Below are 19,154 nucleotides of genomic sequence, written 5' to 3'. Positions count from 1 at the left end.
ATTACTCAGCAATAAAGGAGAATAAAATCATGGCATTTGCAGGTAATAGGATGGAGTTAGAGAAGATAATGCTTAGTGAAGTTAGCCAATCCCCAAAAACCAAATGCCAAATGTTTTCTTTGATATAAGGAGGCTGATTCACAGTGGGATAGGGAGAGGGAGTATGGGAGGAATAGAGGAACTCTAGATTGGCCAGAGGGGTGGGAGGGGAAGGGAGGGGGCATGGGGTTAGAAATGGTGGTGGAATGTTATGATTATTATTATACAAAGTACATGTATGAAGACATGAATTGGTGTGCAAAAACGTTGTATAAAACCAGATATGTGAAAAATTGTGCTCTAAATGTGTGATAAGAATTGTAATGTATTCCAGATATATATATAATAAAATTCTACTGGAAACTATCACTAACAGATTAGATTGCATAGAAAAAATAACTTGAGTCCTTGAGGACAGAACTTCAACTTCAGACCTCCAAGACAGGATAAAGGCTCTCACATGGGGGTGTTCTGGTGGCCAGCATGGAGGTGGCAGGAGCAGCCCACAAAGCTGGGGAAGTCACTAACTCTGAGGGAGAATTCACCCAACCAGAGGGCTGAAAGTCCAGGGAGGGAGCAGAGGCCCGGCAGGGGTGATTGAGGCCCTGGTGGCAAGTTCCTGGTCAAAGCCCAGGCCAGGCCTCTGTTTAATGCAGAGCACCAAGGGTGGCAGGAACCCTGCGCTGCCCGGAATTCTGAATGCTTTGGTCATAATTGACCCCAGCAACGCTCCAGGACATTCAACTGGAAGGTGGATGGCCATAATAGAGTGGTTTTTGGAGCAGAGCTGAGGGCTCTTGAAGCTCTAGCAATGTCTTCGTGGTTTAGAGGCCTAGGCTTCAGCTTGGGCCAGTCCTTGGGTCAGGAGGGAGGCAGCTTGGTTTCCTCCACTGGCCAAGTCTCCAGCTGCACTATAGATATACCTGTGGAGGTCTCCAAAGCTGTGGAAGCCGGTTCACTTCGTTGTCGGAGAAAGAAAATTGAAGCCACCGAATCAAGATTGACGTCTGAGAATACAACACTTAAAAAGTATTGTACTGATCTGGAAAAAAATGATGAAGCATCACAGTTTAAAATAAACCTTCAGTCTACAAGTTACCAAAATCAGCTGCAACAGAAACAGGGAGAAATCAGCCATCTTCAAGCAAGCCAGATGGAAGTACAGAAGCAGTTGTTGAGCCTGCATTCAGCTGCTCAATCAGTACCTTCAGGAGTGGGTGGTGTACCAGCAACCAAAGCACCTTGTTCATTCGGTTATGGACTCAGTGAAATCTGCAACCTACAACATACTATTAAGGTCCTGGAACAAAACCGAAATCAGGACATGGATCATCACCAACATGAAATGTCCGTTTTGCAGAATGCACATCAACAAAAATTGGCGGAGTTAAATCACCAGCATCAACAGGAGTCAAATGACTATGAAAGACGAATTGCAGAACTTGAAAAGCTGTTACACCAAGGTGACTCAAGAGTTACAGTAACTGCTGAGTCTCATGTGTGGGAGATGCAAAACATGATTCAGGTTCTACAAAGTGAAAAACTAGAGTCCATAAAAAGAATCAAAGAACTTGAGGATACAATCAAAAACATAAAGAAAAGATTATCTTCTGCAGAACATGACAGAGATGTCCTGAAGGGAGAAAAAGAGCAGCTCAGTGTGGAAAAGCAACAAATATTTGAAGAGTGTGAAAACTTAAAACTGGAATGCAGTAAATTGCAGCCTTCTGTGATGGAGGAGAGTGATCCTGTGGCAGAAAAGGGAACAACTCCTCCACAGAGTTCATCAGTGGGAGAAGTGTTCGGACTACAACAAGCCCTGTCTGATGCTCATAATGAAAGAATGAAAGTGAGTAGTTTAAGGCAGGATACCAGTCTTGCTGAAGACAATCTGAAACTTCAAATGCATGTCCAAGTTTTAGAAAAAGAGAAGTCATTATTGAGTCAAGAAAAGGAAGAACTTCAGATATCACTTTCCAAACTTAGTTGGGAATGTGAAGTCATTAAAAGTAAGTCTTCAAAAGACATGAATTTAAATGTACAAATACATGAGTTAACACTGAACTTGGAGGCTAAGGAGCAAGAACTGAATGAGAAAATTAATGAAAAGGAAATGCTGATAGCTCAGTTAGAAGAACTGGACAATGAGCACCAGGAAGATACAAAGCACATGAATTTGATAATAGACAAGCTATCAAAACAGCAAAATGAAGGAGATGGTCTAATCAAGAAGTTGAAACAAGATCTAGAGGATGAAAAAGAGAGAGTTCATCAACTTGAGGAGGATAATATAGACATAACTAAAGAGTTGCATGCACAGAAAGAAAAGTTAACTGAGAGTGCACTGAGCCTCCGTGATTTGCATTTAACCAAGCAGAAGCTTGAAGATAAAGTCAAAGATTTAGTAGGTCAGCTAAGTCAGTCACAAAAAAGTAGTTTAAACGTCCAGCAGGAAAACCTGGAACTTAAGGAACACATTAGCCAAAAGGAGGAGGAATTATGTCGAGTTCGGAACAAGTTAAGACATGCTGTTAACGAAGACTCTAACAGAAATTTTAAGGATGACTTGCTTAAAGAAAGGGAAGTCGAAATTACAAACTTGAAGCAAAATCTTGCTGAAGTAGAACAGCTCAATGAAAATTTTAAAAAAGTTGCTCTTGATTTCAAAACGGAAAATGACAAGTTGATTTCAGCATGTGAAGATGTAAGGCATCAGTTGGAAGAATGTATTGCTGGTAACAACAAAATTTCTCTAGAAAAAGACACTATTATGGAGACGCTGAAAAGAGAGAAAGAACAGATACAAGTAGAACTGTGTCAGGCCAAGAAGAGACTGTTGGAAGAAGCAAACAGTTACAGGCAGACTATTCAGGAACTCTCAAATGTATGTAATTGGAATACCTCTGCCTTACAGCTGGAACAGGAACATGTAGTGCAACTCAGTCAAGAGAAAGACTTTGAAATAGCAGGACTCAAAAAGAATATTGAGGAAATGGCTACTGATCAAAAAGAAACTAAGGAAATGTTGGCATCTCGTTTAGAAGAACAGAAGCAATTGATGCAACTTATAAATGAGAAAGAAGTTTTTATTGACCAACTCAAACAAGAAAATTCAGCACTGCAAAAGGATTTAGATAAGTGTTCTCAGGCCTTAAAACAAAATGAAACTTTAAGGCAGACCATAGAGGCAAAAGACAGAAGTCTCAGCTCCATGAAAGAAGAAAACATTCATCTGCAAGAAGAATTGGAAAGAATTAGGGAACAGCAGAATCCAGTTGTAGCTGTGGCTGAGCCTAAAACCCTTGATAGTATCACAGAACTAGAATCTGAGGTATCTCAACTGAATATCATCAAGAATCATCTGGAAGAGGAAGTTACACATCATCAAAAGGTCATTGAAGATCAAAACCAGAGTCACATGCAACTACTTCAGTCACTACAGGAGCAGAAGGAGGAAATGGATAAATTTAAATACAAGTATGAGCAGATGAAGGTTGCACATACCCAACTGCTTTTTCAAAAAGACAAGGAAATTCAGAATTTGCAGAAAACCATTGAACAAATAAAAGCCCAGGCGCATGAAGAGAGACAGGACATTCAAACAGAGAATGCTGATAGTTTTCAAGAAACAAAAGTGAAATGCCTTAATACAGAAAATGGGAGTGAAAACCATGCCATATGTAAAGCCAAAATGGAAAATTTTGTGAAAAGAGTCAAAGAACGAGTACTTGAGATTAAATTTCAGAATTCAAAGAATATGTCTTTAACCAAACAGATAGATCAGCTGTCTAAAGAGGAGGTTGAGAAACTCACTCAAATTATCCAACAGAATGACATGGAGAGAGGAGCTCTTCATGCTAGAATGCCCCTTGAGAACAGCCCCAGAGTTATACTAAAGGACATTTTAAGGCAATAGATAATTATCAAGCCAGAGATAATTTAGAACTTTACAGAATCCATAAACACAAGGTACTTTTTCCTTTTGGAAAAAAGTCATATATTTGTAGAAAAAAGGTAAAGAAGAAAAACCTGATATATAGAGCTACCAAGTTTTTTTGTTTTATTTTTTTTGTTGTTTTTTTTGTTTGTTTTTTGATGTAGCACTTAAAATTATTGTTTGATTCTTTGTTTGCTGTAGCCCTTTTGGTTTATTAAAATTTGTTCTGATGTTATGAGGTAATCGTATGCAGTATTCAATTCTTAAATACTTTCATTGTGAATCAGAGCAGTATCAGTGAACTATACAGCTAAACCTCTTTTTTATAATATTTGTTAAATTTAATTGTATTAAAATAAAAACAATACATTTAAATGACAGAAGAGAAGAAAAATCCAACCCATATGATAAAGATATATCTCCAAAGTTAGAGTATATTAAAACAAAGTATGATGTAGCAAGAAGTTGTGAATTCTTTATCAAAGAAAACATTGTACAACTACTAAAAGAAAATTACAGTTGGAGGGCCCAAATAAAAAAATTTAGTGGATTAATTCTAAGATTCTTTTAATCAAAATACTATGAACCTATCCATTTAACTATTTTCAATTGTCTAAAAAGTCACTTCAGGTTAAATTCAGTTTTCTATGTGTTAAATATGTCCATAAGGAAAATATTTTCTACCTGTTAAGTTTGAGTCAAACCAAAAGACTTATTACATCAAACATTTCCAATGAAAAGTTAATTTATAAGAATGTATCATTAAAATCTGGACTGTTTAAACGCTTCTCTGGGTTAACAAAAAGAGTATATAAAATTAATCTATTTTTATTTTTGTAAATTAAGATAAAAGATGAATCAAGAGTTTACAGCTTGAGTTGGGCAAAGTCGGAGAAGAGAGAAAGCAGATTATGTGGCAATTGCTTCTCTGAAACCCGTAGTTTTAGAACCATTAAAGGACATTCTTTATTAAAATTAATTTAATAAACTTTAATATGAAATCAATTTTTAAATATAAATTATATTTTAATTTAAATATAAATGAATTTTTATTACATTTAATTTAAATTTATTTTTTGATGTAGCACTTAAAATTTAATTAGTATTGTTTTTAATTTAATAAAATTAATTTACATTAAATTATAACAATTTATATTTAAAAATTTATTAAATTTTATTTAAATTAATTTAATAAGATGTAAAGAAATTAATTTAATTTAAATAAAATTTAACATAAATCAGATTATTTAATATTCATTGCATAATTTAATATAAATTTTTATACAATTAATTTCAATGAGTGTTCTTAGTGGTTTTGAAAGCTGCAGGTGTCAGAAAGATATTTGCTGTATGGTCTGCTTTTTTCTCTTCTCCAATTTCACCTAGTGTGGGTTGGAAACTTTTGATTTGTCTTTTTTCTTAATTTACAAAAATAAAAAATAGAAGACAAAATACATGTGGCTATAAATATATATAAGCTTTTCTTCCTTTTTTCTTCCACTTTTTAAAAAATTTTCTCTCAGTTTCAACTTTTTCTTTCTTTACACATGATAATCAAAATACATAACTTAGAAAAGAAGGAAAGAGCATTTAAAGTTGCAAGAGAAAACCATCAGGTCTCATTTAAGAGCAAGCCACAAAGGCTCCCTCCTGGCTTCTGAACTCAGATCCTAAAGAAGAGCAAGGCCCACAATGAGATATTCAAAGAAAGCTCTTAAAGAAAAATTTTGTCAGTCAAGATTTCTTAATCCAGCAAACCTCTTTCAAAGTTTATATTGAAAGAAAAGCTTTACATGACAGGGATAAGCTAAAAGAATTTATGATCACTAAAGTAGCACTACAAAGATACTCAAAGATAAACTGCACAAAGATGTACCCAAAAATAATTCCCAAAGCTCTTAAATAGATGATGACCATGAGAAGAGCAACCAAGTAAATGAAAATTAAGGCAGAATTAAATGTAGAAAACAAACCAAAATATAAAACTAAAAACACATATCTATAATAACCCTGAATGCATCTGGTCTCAACTCCCCAGGTAAAAGCCACAGATTAATGGATTGGATCAAAAAAAGACCCAACTAAATGTTGTTTGCAACAAACCCTATCACCAGCAGATAGGTCATCCAAATATAAAATTAATAAGGATTTTTCTGACTTTAATACTATAAATCAAATATACCTAATGGACATCTACAGAATATTTCACCCCAAAACAGCTGAATTTACTTTCTTCTCAGAAGCTCATGGAAATTTTTCCATTATTGACCATATTTTAAAATGAGTATATCTTGCAAGAGGATATTTGTTGAGCTCTGCATATAAAATGTGTTCATGAATTTGATATGCTTTGACAGGAACACATGTGTTTTTCCAATAGTAAACAAGTATAAAAATCAAATTGTTGCTACAACTGTAGTTCCTAGAACCCATTATTTATCCATTTTTATTAAAATGAGACACTATATTTTCAGAAACATAGGTTAATTATAAACCAAAAGTTTTCTTGCTATATTTCATGGTGTTCCCTATAAAACATATTTTAATTTGTTACATTTATGTTTCTCTCAAGAATGCTAATAAGGCTACATTACATTTTTTCCTTAGAAATCAAATCATATACTTTCAAAGGCTTTTAATGACTTTTATTGTGGGAACCAAAAAGTAAAAGGTTATAACTTTCAAATGTCATTTTCTAATTATAGTGAGCAAATCAGAAAGAGATTTCTCTGTATAGTACTGGCAGAATCTCTATGAGGACTTTCAGTAGTACTTCCTTCACCATCTATTTTTGAAATATAATCTTCTGAAACACAATGTGGGACTAGAACTTAAATGTTCTTGTGAATAGCCATGACAGTGACTGGTACAGAGTTAACACACAATCAATTCTTAGAGAAGCATGAAAATAAATACATGGAAAAGATGACTAATTTATATTAAGCACTATTGATCCATTCCCTCTTTTAAAGAAAATATTCTGGGATTATGGGTAAGGGCAGTTCAATGCAACTTAGGTAAGAATGATTGGCCTTTCTTTAGCCACTAGACCAGAAGTTTTGACTTTGGAAGATCTCAGTAGAATATTAAGACCCATTTGCAGTTTTTGGAAATCATTAGATTATTTAATTGGCATTCAGTAAATTTAGTTTTTCAGTGCACAGACTGAATTACCTCCACATCCTTTGTGGTGGTGTAAGAAGCATGGTCCTCTCTTTGAAAGCATGCTTCACTCTTCGTTTTGGTCAGTAACTGGGAAACAGTCTGTCTCAGCAGGACAGTGTTACAGAATTGTTTTATATAATGGTTACATGTATATGTATCTTTGGGAATCTTTCTTGACCCAGAAAGGCATTGCCTTTCTGACTTTTTCCTGCCATATCTCCTAGTGATATATATCTGTAGAGCCAACTTTGACCAAGATGATGTAGGGGTTTGCCTATGTGGTAACTCTTGGCAATGTCTCTATTATTTTTATTACTTACTCCTGTTAGAAAATATTTCCTGTTAGAGAAATCTCAGAGATGGAAATTCATTTTGAATCTTTAAGGTTTTCAGGAGTACCCACTAAGACTGCAAGATCCCCTGGGCAGTGTAATCCTCAGTGGTGTGCAGATAAACCAGCTCCTCACAGGCCAGTAGGGAGTGTTAACAATGCCAATTTCCTGGGTATAAGCATTTCTTTCAAGGCTGATTACTAGCTACCAAAAGTTGAAAGTTTGCTTGTAAAATTCCTAAATATTGAGCAGTTATCTCTCACAAGCTGGTACAGTTTGGCTCCAGCATGCCACTGACTTCATTAAGTCTTTATCAACCAACTGCCTGAGGAGAATGATGACAGCTTCCTAAGAGTGAGGATTTTGAGAAACAAGACAATGGGATGTGAATAGGAAGAGAGAGGTGAAAGAAAGAAAAGGGAAGGGAGTATTGAGAACACAGACTAGATGATGTCATGCTGTCTGTGGGAAATGTAGTTGCCTAGAGTTGTACCAGTTGCAGGTGTACAGGGTCCTTCTTGAACTGGGAGCTTGGTTTGATCAAAGAATTGGAGAGAAGTCTGTCTTCAATGAGATGATGCCCCTGGGTTCATGTGTAGGGGCCTCCTTTCTTATATCCATTGTATTTCAGAAAAAAATAAAACCTGTTCACTCGATATTGCATTCTTCCAGAAGTAATGCTTCCATTGATAACAAGATTATCTGAAATTGTCAAAGAAAACTAAAATTAATCTGTAACCACCTCCTTAAAAAAGCAGATCAGCAAGTTTATGATTTTAGGGAAACTGTATTTTCATTAACCTTTTGGGCAATACAAGGAGACTGACATCCCTATAAACTATGAAATAGTGGGATTTATTGACTTTTAAACTAAGGTTAAAAATAGAAATATCAACTTCCTTTCACTCTCTAGGAAAGGCCTAACCTTGAGAAATTTCTTTTCAAATCATCAACAGGAATTTTAGCCCTCTTGTCTCATGACAAGCTTTAAGATCATTATTCTGAATGTTACCATATCCTCAGTGCATATTGTTGAGCAATATGATAAATAAATAAAAAGGCAATCTTAGAAAAACTTATTAAGGCAATTTTTTAATTATTAAGGCAATTTTCCTTATATAAGGAAAATAAATTAACTCAGGAATATAATTTGAGGTGTCAAATGCCATCAATAGGTTGATATTCAATGGCTCTATAATTTTTACAATAGTGACCTTATTTGGTGAATTTATATGCATAGTCAACACATCACAATGACTATAGAAATAAACTTTCTTATTATGTTTAGAAACATAATTATGATTTTTATTCATAAGCAGTATAGCATATTGTTTAAGAACATGAAATTCGGAGTGGTCATACCAGGTTTCAAATCCCTTTTAAACAATGTGTGGGGTCTTTGACAGCTGAATTATTCTTTCAAAACCTCATTTTAAAATCATAATACAAAGTTTATATAAGAAAAAATATATGATAAAAGTCTGGCACAGAGTGAGTCCTCAGTAAACACTAAAAAATAGAAACATAGGATTTAGGAAATATTGGGCTATAGAATACTTTAATGCTTATATGAAAACAAAGCAAATTAAAATGAAACAGTGTTACCTAAATACCCAACATTAAATCATGACCCAATGAGTTACATAATTCATTATCTATCCTAGTGTTAAAATGAAAGCTTGGTTTATAATCCTGTTTGGAGAAACTTTTGTCAAGCCCCAAAAAGGAATTGAAAAAATGGCCTTTGCCTAAACTTGTCAACTTGAAGGAAAGCAGGAAATCAATGATAGGACAATTGTCAGCAGAGGATTATAGTGTTTAGCCTATTGTTAAGACAAATTAGAAGAAGACTAAAAAACACACAGCAAAATATACATCATTGAGCCTAGTTCCTGAGAATAGTAAATAGCAAGTCAAAATTGATGCTGTGTTTCTTCACTTTTATTGTTTAGTTTTTTGCCTTCCTTAGCTTTAGGACTTGAAGGCACTAGGTAGCCCTGGAAATTGATGTGTGTGTGGCACAAGAATTTGTAAGATTAGTCAAAAGTCTGTACAGAGGCTGCCTAGGAATCTTGGCTTTCTCCTCTACCTTGTGCTCCTTGACAGCAGGCTCTCCCCTACCAGACAAAAGGCAGGAGCTCTAATGGAGACTCCTACAGCTTAGGATAGGGCAGGAGTGAGACCATACAAGGAAGACATAAAGTTAATGTCTACCCCTTTCCTTACTTGGAATCAAGGTAGCTGGCTTCTGTGTGTGTGTGTGTGTGTGTGTGTGTGTGTGTGTGTGTGCACGCGCATATACACATATAATATATACACTTCTTGGCAGGAAATTAGCAAAATTCTTTTTGGACACTGATGTGCCCAAGACAAGAATATGTTTGTTTTTTTTTTTTTAAGGGAGAAAAAAAGTGAAATGAATTGCAGTGGAATTAAGTTAATGTCTACCCCTTTCCTTACTTGAAATCAAGGTAGCTGGCTTCTGTGTGTGTGTGTGTGTGTGTGTGTGTGTGTGTGTGTGTGCGCGCGCATATACACATATAATATATACACTTCTTGGCAGGAAATTAGCAAAATTCTTTTTGGACAGTGATGTGCCCAAGACAAGAATATGGTTTTTTTTTTTTTTTTAAGGGAGAAAAAAAGTGAAATGAATTGCAATGGAATTAATATTATAATAGTTTGGGGATCATAGAAAGCAGCTCAATGTGGTTAGATACACTAGGAGGGCTGTATAGAAAAGCTGGAGAAAAGGAGGGAGATTAATCTATCATCAAGGTCATGAGATTTTTCCTGAAGGCAATGGAAAATTAAGCAACCCTTTAATTACCTTTTATCACTGTTAGGGAATAATTTTCATTTATCTTTCTAGCTGTGTCCACAGAGAGCATACAACAAACTAAATAATTAGCAAGAAAAAATGCATTCATTAAATGGCAATATGTACAGGTTGCAGGACATTCTAGGAAGAGTTCCCATCAATTCTTTAGAAAAACATAGTTTAAATATGATATAAATACATTCTTAGAGATTAAGTCATCTGGCAAGTTTCAGATACACAGGGAAAAATCTTTAGAAAGATGGAGCAGAAAGTAACCATTTTTTAAATTTCCTTTTTTTTCAATTTGATTTAAATAGAATATCTTCTTATTTTTTTATTTTCTTGTTGTATGCAAAGTATGTTCATACCAATTCATGTCTTCATATGTGTACTTTGGGTAACGACGCCATCAAGTTATTTCCCTAAAACTTTACAAAGACCTGCCTGTTCACCAGCCCTACCCTCATGCAAAAAAGCCACTTTTTTTAACAAGTAATTTTTAAATATTAATGGGTAACTTCTTACACAGTGGATAGAATCAAACAAACAGAAAAAAAGAACTTTGAAATATAGGGGTGGTACAGATAGTAGATAAACATTTCACAAAAGAACAATTGATATTCTCAGAGAGGTAAGAAAATATATTACAATCAAAAATGGATAATATTTTAACATAGGAAATCCTCAAAGAACAAGGAAGATCTCTAGAAAATTAAAGAGTGATAGAAGTTTAAGAAAAGAGTATATAATGTATTGGATATTAGAGAACACTTCCAAAACCCAAAGAAAGTTAAAATAGAAAAAAAGAAGATGAAAAGTTTTATCTCATGTGAACTCTAGGAAGAAAACAAGAGGGCAGAAAAGCACACAAAAAGTAATTTAAGAAAATTTCATGTAACAGCAGGTATTAGTGTAACAAATGTGAAAATATACCACCTGAAATTTTAGAGCCTCATAGATAATGAAGCAATGATGAAACCTTCAAAGTTGTAGACAGTGAAAAACAGGTCATATAATATATGGTAGAAAATTCCATACTGTCATAACTCAAATCCTAATGGGAGTAAGATGGGAGTACTGGGGTGGTAGCTCAGTGGTAGATCACTTGCCTTGCATGCATGAGGTACTGGGTTCAAATCTCAGCACCACATAAAGATAAATAAATATATTGTGTTCATGTACAACTAAAAATATATTTAAAAAAAGAAAGTCCTAATAGCACTGGCCTTCTTGGCAGCATTAGAAACCAAAGGGAAAGTCATTTCCAACCTAGAGTTTATATCTAGCTGCACACTGTTTGTCATATATGCAGGTAGGAAATATTGTAAAAACACTGTCCAATGTGCAAATCTAAAAAGAAAACTTGCATTCTTTCTCAAAAAGCAACTGAATAAGAGGATGTAGCCAACAAAGAGGAAGACTTGGATACAAAGAGTGGCTTAACCATGAAAGAGGTAAATGTAATTAATTCCCAGTAAGATAGGGAAAGAGTGTCCTAGCTATGCAGGGGGCCTGGAAACAACCTCTCTAAAATGAAGTGGGAAGACACATGGTCTAGAAGAGTAGATATCTTATTTTTTCCTGGTATGGGGACTGAATCCAGGGGTTCGATATCACTGAGTTACATCTCCAGCCAGCCTATTCACTCATTCATTCATTCATTTTGAGACAGAGTCTTGCTGAGTAGCTTAGGGCCTTACTAGGTTTCTGAGGCTGGCCTCAAATTTGCCATCCTCCCCCCTCAGCCTCCCAAGTCCCTGGGATTATAGGAGTGTGCCATGGTGCCCAGTTGAATGTCTTTCTTAACAATAGAAAGGAACTAGTAATGTGATCGACTAGTGACATGAGAAGAGCTCACAAGTTTGGTGAAGAATTGTGGAACAATTAGAGATAGATACATAAAATAGAGTTATGAATTAAGAGTCCTTAAATAGTACATTGATTATGGGGAAAATGAAAAAGTAAAGTATGTAGTAGTAAAATATATAAAATAGTATATTAATTATATAGTAATGTGTATTATTTTAATGGAAATATATAGTAGTATATAATTACACATTTCCTTACACACTGAAGCATACTATGATACCTAAGTAGTAACAAGTTAAATAATTAATCTTTGTTGTTTATGATACCACTCTATTAGGAAGATGAGAGGAAGAAAAATGGTATGTATTTGAGGTGAAAAAGGTAAAATAATCCTTACCTTTCATAGTAGGAAGTCAACAGATTATGTCTGAAAAGTAAAGATAACATAAACAGGTGTGGTGTTGCATACCTATCCCTTCAGGAGGACAGGGCAGAAAGGTTGAAGTTCAGGGTCACCCAAAGCAACCTTATCTCAAAATAAAATAAATAAAAGAGTTGGGGATATAGCTCACTATTAGAATACCCCTAGGTTCAACCAGTACTTTAAGATAATAATAATAATAATAATAATAATAATAATAATAATAAATAAATAAAATATTATTCCAAAATATAGGAGTAAATTGCTGGGAGCCATCAGCCAAGTAGGTGTGACAAATTCCTTGCCAGCTTACTCCCATGCTGTCTAGTGGAAGAACTTCTGAAAGGTGACCTTGCTCAAGGACCAGGGCAGGATCCGTGTTTAGGGTGTTCCCCCTTTAATAGGGTGGTTTAGCATAATAGGAGATTAGGGTGTTCCCCCTTTAGAATAGGGCAGTTTAGCATAATAGGAGATTAGGGTGTTCCCCCTTTAGAATAGGGCATATCCTGCTGCTGAGTTCCTCTTGAGTGCTTAGGGTTAGACAGTATATTTTGGGAGACAGAAGCCCATGCGGAGTGGATTTGGGAGAGAGTGGATTAGGGCAGAGTGTGGATTTGGGCAGAGAACGTGGATTCCCCCAGAGCGTGTTTGTAGACGGCCGGTGTGAGATCGGGAATAAAGAATTGCTGTTTGAATCTACAAGCTGTGTGGAGACTCGTGATTTGTGCCCAGCCAGAGACTGCGGCATCTGGTGGCCCGTACGGGGAACGCCTGAAGCTTGGGGGTAAGTGAAATTGCTCGCCCCTGAGGGAAGGTGAGAGAATGGGTGACCATTTCAAAAAACAATGTGTTCTTCTTCTGATTTATTTTGTTTTTTTTTTCAAGTTGCCTGTTCCTAGAACTTTCTCAGGCAAACTGGGGAACATGGTTAACTCAAGGTTTGAAGTTGTTCACCTCCGAGGAAGAGAAATTGTTAGAGAAAAAAGGCACCCCAGTAAGACCAAGAACAGCTAGGGCATATGTTGATACAATACAAAAATGCAGCCCATGGCTTTTAAACGAGAAGTTGTTAAATATTTCAATGGGACCATCATGGTATCCTGTAGAAGGATTTTTCTTCAACAAGAAAGAGATGGCTAGTTCTGTTTACTACGCTTGTCTAAGATCTTGGTTTTTATAGACATCTGATTAATTCACAAAACTAGAGTGTTAAAATATCAACCACTAAATATGAAATCAAGTACTCTTTACTTATTAAGTTACATAAGATAATATATTTAATCATTATGCGTGTTTTCATAAATTGGTGAATGGAAAAATGTTTAATATTGCTTTGGTCTATGTCTTTGCTGAAACAAGGTTTCTAAGTGTTAAGATTCTATCAGGTGTAATTTATATACAATAAGTATAAGAAGTTTCAGTTGGGTTTCAATTACAGTATTATAGTATCATAAAAAACATGAAAGTCTTTCATCTTCTTAAAGTGGAGTAATTTGTCTAAATCAGAAATTTTTATAAGGGTTATTTCAGAATGTGAATTTATAAAAAGGGTTAATGGTTAGAAAAGAGATATTAAAAGATTGAAGATGTGAAAATATATTTTAATATAAAAGGTTAATAGAAAAATAAATGTTTCTAGATGAGATAATCTCTGTGTGGTAAAGTAAAAAGTTGTGAAATGCCATTTAAAAAGATTTTGAGGAAACTAGACTTACTTCAAAAGCTTGAGAGAGAAAGAAAGAAAGAAGAAAAAAGTATTTGTACATGGCAGATTGAGACAAAGCTTCTTAATGGAGTAAAAAAGGCCTTTGGTTGAAGGGCAGCCATGTAAACTAATATTAAGCGATTTAAACAGAGTCTAAGCCTCGTTTAAAAGAGTGAAGCTGTAAGTGGTGAAAAAGTACATTTAAAAGTACAGTATAGATGATAATTGGAAGGCTTTAAAAGGTTAATTTGAAGTTGGTTAAGATGCCTTCATGACGGAGGAAAGATTGCGTCATTCAAAGCCTAGTTAATCTTAAAAATTGGAAAGGGGTATATATCCCCCAAAGATAAACTTAAAATAACCCTTTTTACTCTAAACTTTTAAAATTTGGATTCATCAGGACTTAGTGCTGCAGAAAGACATATGTATCCAAAAAATGTACATAAGCCTAAAGTTCTTTGGAAAGATATTCTAACAGGACAATGGAAAGGTCCAGACCCAGTGATTGTCTGGAGTCGGGGCTCTGTTTGCGTGTTTCCACAGGGAGAACAGCAGCCGATTTGGATTCCAGAAAGACTAACTAAAACGATTTCTACAGATCGAAAAGAAGATGATTTGACTCAAATCCATAACAGCTGATATCCAGAACTCCAGCTTGGCCATTCTTACATCTGCAACAGTGATTAACCAGGATGCTTTTTTCAATATCTATTTTATTATTGCATTTTTCCACATCATAAGGTTCTATTTTTATTTTTTGAGCTCATACAAACCTAGGTTAATGTTTTTCTGATCAGTTTTATTTTTTTGACTGTGGAGTTTTTAAACATTGCAATGGAGATTTCACCTAGGTAAAGCTACAAGGCCTTTATTATTATCTTATGTGTTGTACGTTTGTTTGCACATTTGTGTTTTGTGTTGCATGTCTGTGTGTGCGTATTTCATATATGAGGAGCGCTCATGAGAAAATGGATCCAAATTATTATTTTTTTTATTCACGTGATTTAAATGGCTTAATTTAAATTAGGTAAACAGCTGTTAAGGATTGTTTTTAAAGGTGGTTAACAGATCTGCTTGTTTACTAATTTAAATCAGGTAAACAGCTGTTAAGGATTGTTTTTTAAGAAGGTTAACAGATCTGTTTGTTTACTTTCACCTTTCCTTTTCATTATATTTAATAATTCTTTTTAGGTTAATGTCTTTTTAGCATCATTGCCAGAATTCCTATCTTCATCCCAATGAATATAACTCAACAAGTATGCTCAATCAAGGAGTCAACTTACTTTGGGAGGAAACGGACTTTGGGAAGAGACGGACAGATTGATAGATTCCTCCCCTTTGAACTGCTTACAGAACTTGCCTGGACTATGTAACTACGTTTAGTGCAGCAAATTGTGGTAATGCTGGCATATCTTTGCTGATGGTGTCACCAGTGATCTTTGCTGATGGTGTCACCAATGATGCAATTTTTCCAAAGGAACTGTCAATTGGCTTGGTGTCATGGCATTTCTGTATCCTCCTCCCTTCTGTTAGTGATGGTCTAAATTTGGGGGCCAATGGCTATATGCTGGACCGGCAGTCAGTGACGGGTATGATCCAATTGCAGTGGTATCAACCTAAGACAGGAGGCTGACGCCTAAAGGTCAGTTGCCTAAAGGTCAGTTTTCCGATGACGGGTAATATCTTCAAAAAAATAAATAAATAAAATACTTGAGAATCAACTTAACAAAGAAGGTGAAAGATCTTTACAATGAAAACTATAGAACCCTAAAGAGAGAAATAGAAGACCTTAGAAGATGGAAAGATATACCTTGCTTATGGATAGGCAGAATATTAATAAAATGACCATACAACCAAAAGCACTATACAGGTTCAATGCAATTCTGATCAAAATCCCAATGAAATTTCTCATAGAAAAGGCAATCATGAAATTCATCTGGAAAAATAAGCTAAAGCAATTCTAAGCAGGAAGAGTGAAACAGGTGGTATTGCTATACCAGACCTTAAACTATACTACAGAGAAATAGTAACAAAAGCAGCATGGTTCTGGCACCACAACAGCCTGGTAGACCAATGGTACAGAAGAGACACAGAGACCAACCCACAAAATTACAACTACCTTATATTAGACAAAGGTGCCAAAAGCATGCACTTGAGAAAGAATATCATCTTCAACAAATGGTGCTGGGAATCAAAGCAGAGACTCTGTGTCTAATAGAAGAAAAAGTTGGCCCTAATCTCCATCATGTGGGGTCAGGTCCTAAATTCCTTAATAAGACACCTATAGCACAAGTACTTGTACTTCATACAAGTACTTTGGATAATGATGTCTATCACATTCCACCATCCTTACTAATCCCCTGTCCCCTCCCTTTTCCTCCCTCCCCTCTTTGCTATCTAGAATGCATCTATTCCTACCATGTTCCCCTCCCAACCCCACTATGAGTCAGAGAAAACATTTGTTTATTTGGTATTGGCTAACTTCACTTAGCATTATCTTCTCCAACTGCACCCATTTACCAGCAAATGCCATGATTTTATTCTCTTTTATTGATGAGTAAAATTTCATTGTGTGTATATATATATATATAATATACCACATTTTGTTCTCCGTTCATCCACTGAAAGGCATCTATGTTGGCTCCACAGTTTAGCTATTGTGAATCGTGCTGTTATAAACATTTATGTGGCTGTTTCCCTGTAGTATTCTGTTTTTAAATCCTTTGGGTATAGTCTGAGGAGAGGGATAGTTAGGTCAAATGGTGGTTCCATTCCCAGATTTCCAAGGAAACTCCATAGTGCTTTCCATATTGGCTGCACCAATTTGCAGTCCCACCAGCAGTATATGAGTGTATCTTTTCCCCCATATTCTTGCCAACATTAATTGTTCATTGTCTTCATAATAGCTGCCATTCTGACTGGACTGAGATGATAGAGTAGTTTTGATTTGCATTTCTCTTATTGCCAGAGAAGATGATGGTTTTTTTCATATATTTGTTGATTAATTGTATATCCTCTTCTTAGAAGTGTCTGTTCATGTTCTTGGCCCATTTGTTGATTGGATTATTTGGGGTTTCTGGTGCTTAGCTTTTTGAGTTCTTTATATACTCTAGAGATTAGTGCTCTATCTGATGTGGGAGGGGTAAAAATTTGCTCCCAGGATGTAGGCTCTCTGTTCACCTCAAATATTATTTCTTTTGCTGAGAAAAAAATTTTTAGTTTGATTCCATTCCATTTATTGATTTAGTGATCTTTTGCTTCTTGGATTTGTTTCTGTAGCTCATTGTTGAAGTGATCTTTCACTGCCTGTATTTGTTGTTGAGATCCCAACACATTTTACTCATGTATATCCTGAAATATTTCACTGACATTTTTTCTTCTGTAGCTGCCAATGCTTCTAATGATGTGTTGTTTTGATTTGTTTGTGCTACTTCCTTCCCTTGTCTTTTCATGGTGCTCATGTGCCTTCCTTTCCAGCTCTGTGGATCTGGTGTGTTATTGTTTTTACCCTATAAATTTGTAGTGCTCTTGTACGGTTCCAAGATCTCTCCTTTGTGGATAAGGACAATGTTAACAGATCCCACTATTAACAATACATTACCTATGAACAAATTGTTGTTATTAAGACATTTACAGTTTAGTCTCAATGCCCAGAAATGTTGGATTCAATTATTATTTAAAATATAATCAGTAGTTTCCTAAAAAGGTTTACTTTTTCTGGTGGTGGACAATGAACTGGGGGTAAGGCATAGGATGAAATGTTGAGGGGAGAAGATGTGAGGGTATAGAGATAATATTTCTTAGGAAATGTAAAAGAGAAATCTAGTGAAGTGGGTTAGCAGCAGCAGAATAGATAGGAGGTAATTGGGTTAGACAATTACATGGGAAGGCAGTAGAGTACCTAAAACTAACACATATATGTTTTCAGAAAAATACAGGATGTTAAAATAGTATATTTGGAGGGTGAAGGAAGAAGAATAATAAAAAAGGGAAAGAAAGAAAAGAAAAAAGAGAGAAGAAAAATAAAAGAAAAAAGGGGCTTATGCAATTCCTCTATATTATATTATTAGGTGACTTATTCCTCAAAGTCCTATTTCATGCAAAGTTGTTGGTTTTACATATGTTGGGGATGTGAGGGTGATAGGATAGAAGAGAAAGGAGAAAAAGAAAAAGAAATACTCTTAGAGATCCATTTCTTTCTCTTCTCATCCAGTAGGTGGACTTCTCATCCAGTAGCTGTGTCTGCCCTCAGGATGGTGTAGGTAACCAGGATGTGAAGACTGTACCTGGTGTGGAGCATCTGAATTTGGGGAGTGCTGCTCACCAGTCCCAGCAGGGAAATAGTTCCTCATGGGTGTTTTTTGTGACCACTTGTCTGATTTAAGCCCCCAGTATTGTCTCCCTCTCTTGCCTGGAGACTTCCCAAATCCTAATCTCTCTGCTATGCTCCAGACTTTAGTCCCCTCCTCTCTCTTATTTATCAGATCCCAACTGCTGGATCTCACCTACAGGCTCACACTAGGTGGGTAGCACCCTGTTTGCACTGCATTCCTGCCCAACTGAGAACTGATCTTGTGTTGGATGGCCACTGTGCTCAGTTAACGCTGTTAGTGAGTGGGGAGGAATTGGAAATCAGGTACCTGCTCAACTGGTGATCTGAACTGATAGCCACACACACCACAAAATGGTGAGAAAGGTTTTCCAAGATGGAGTCTGTCTTCTTCCAGTTCTGGGATGTCTGGTGATGTGAGGGGAGCTGGGTGATGGCCTTGTGCTGTGGATAGGTAGCAGCATGGGAGTGGAGCACAGTCTGGAGTTCTACAGAGGTGCTTATATGTGTTGCTGCTAAGCAACTTGTGAACTGTGTATGAACTAGAACTGTTGGCTTTGGGTATGGAGTCTAGAGGTGATGGCCTTGTGCTGTG

Source organism: Callospermophilus lateralis, chromosome 12 (genome assembly GCF_048772815.1).
Source record: "Callospermophilus lateralis isolate mCalLat2 chromosome 12, mCalLat2.hap1, whole genome shotgun sequence".
In the NCBI taxonomy this organism is placed as follows: Eukaryota; Metazoa; Chordata; class Mammalia; order Rodentia; family Sciuridae; genus Callospermophilus; species Callospermophilus lateralis.
This window is presented reverse-complemented; position numbering follows the sequence as displayed.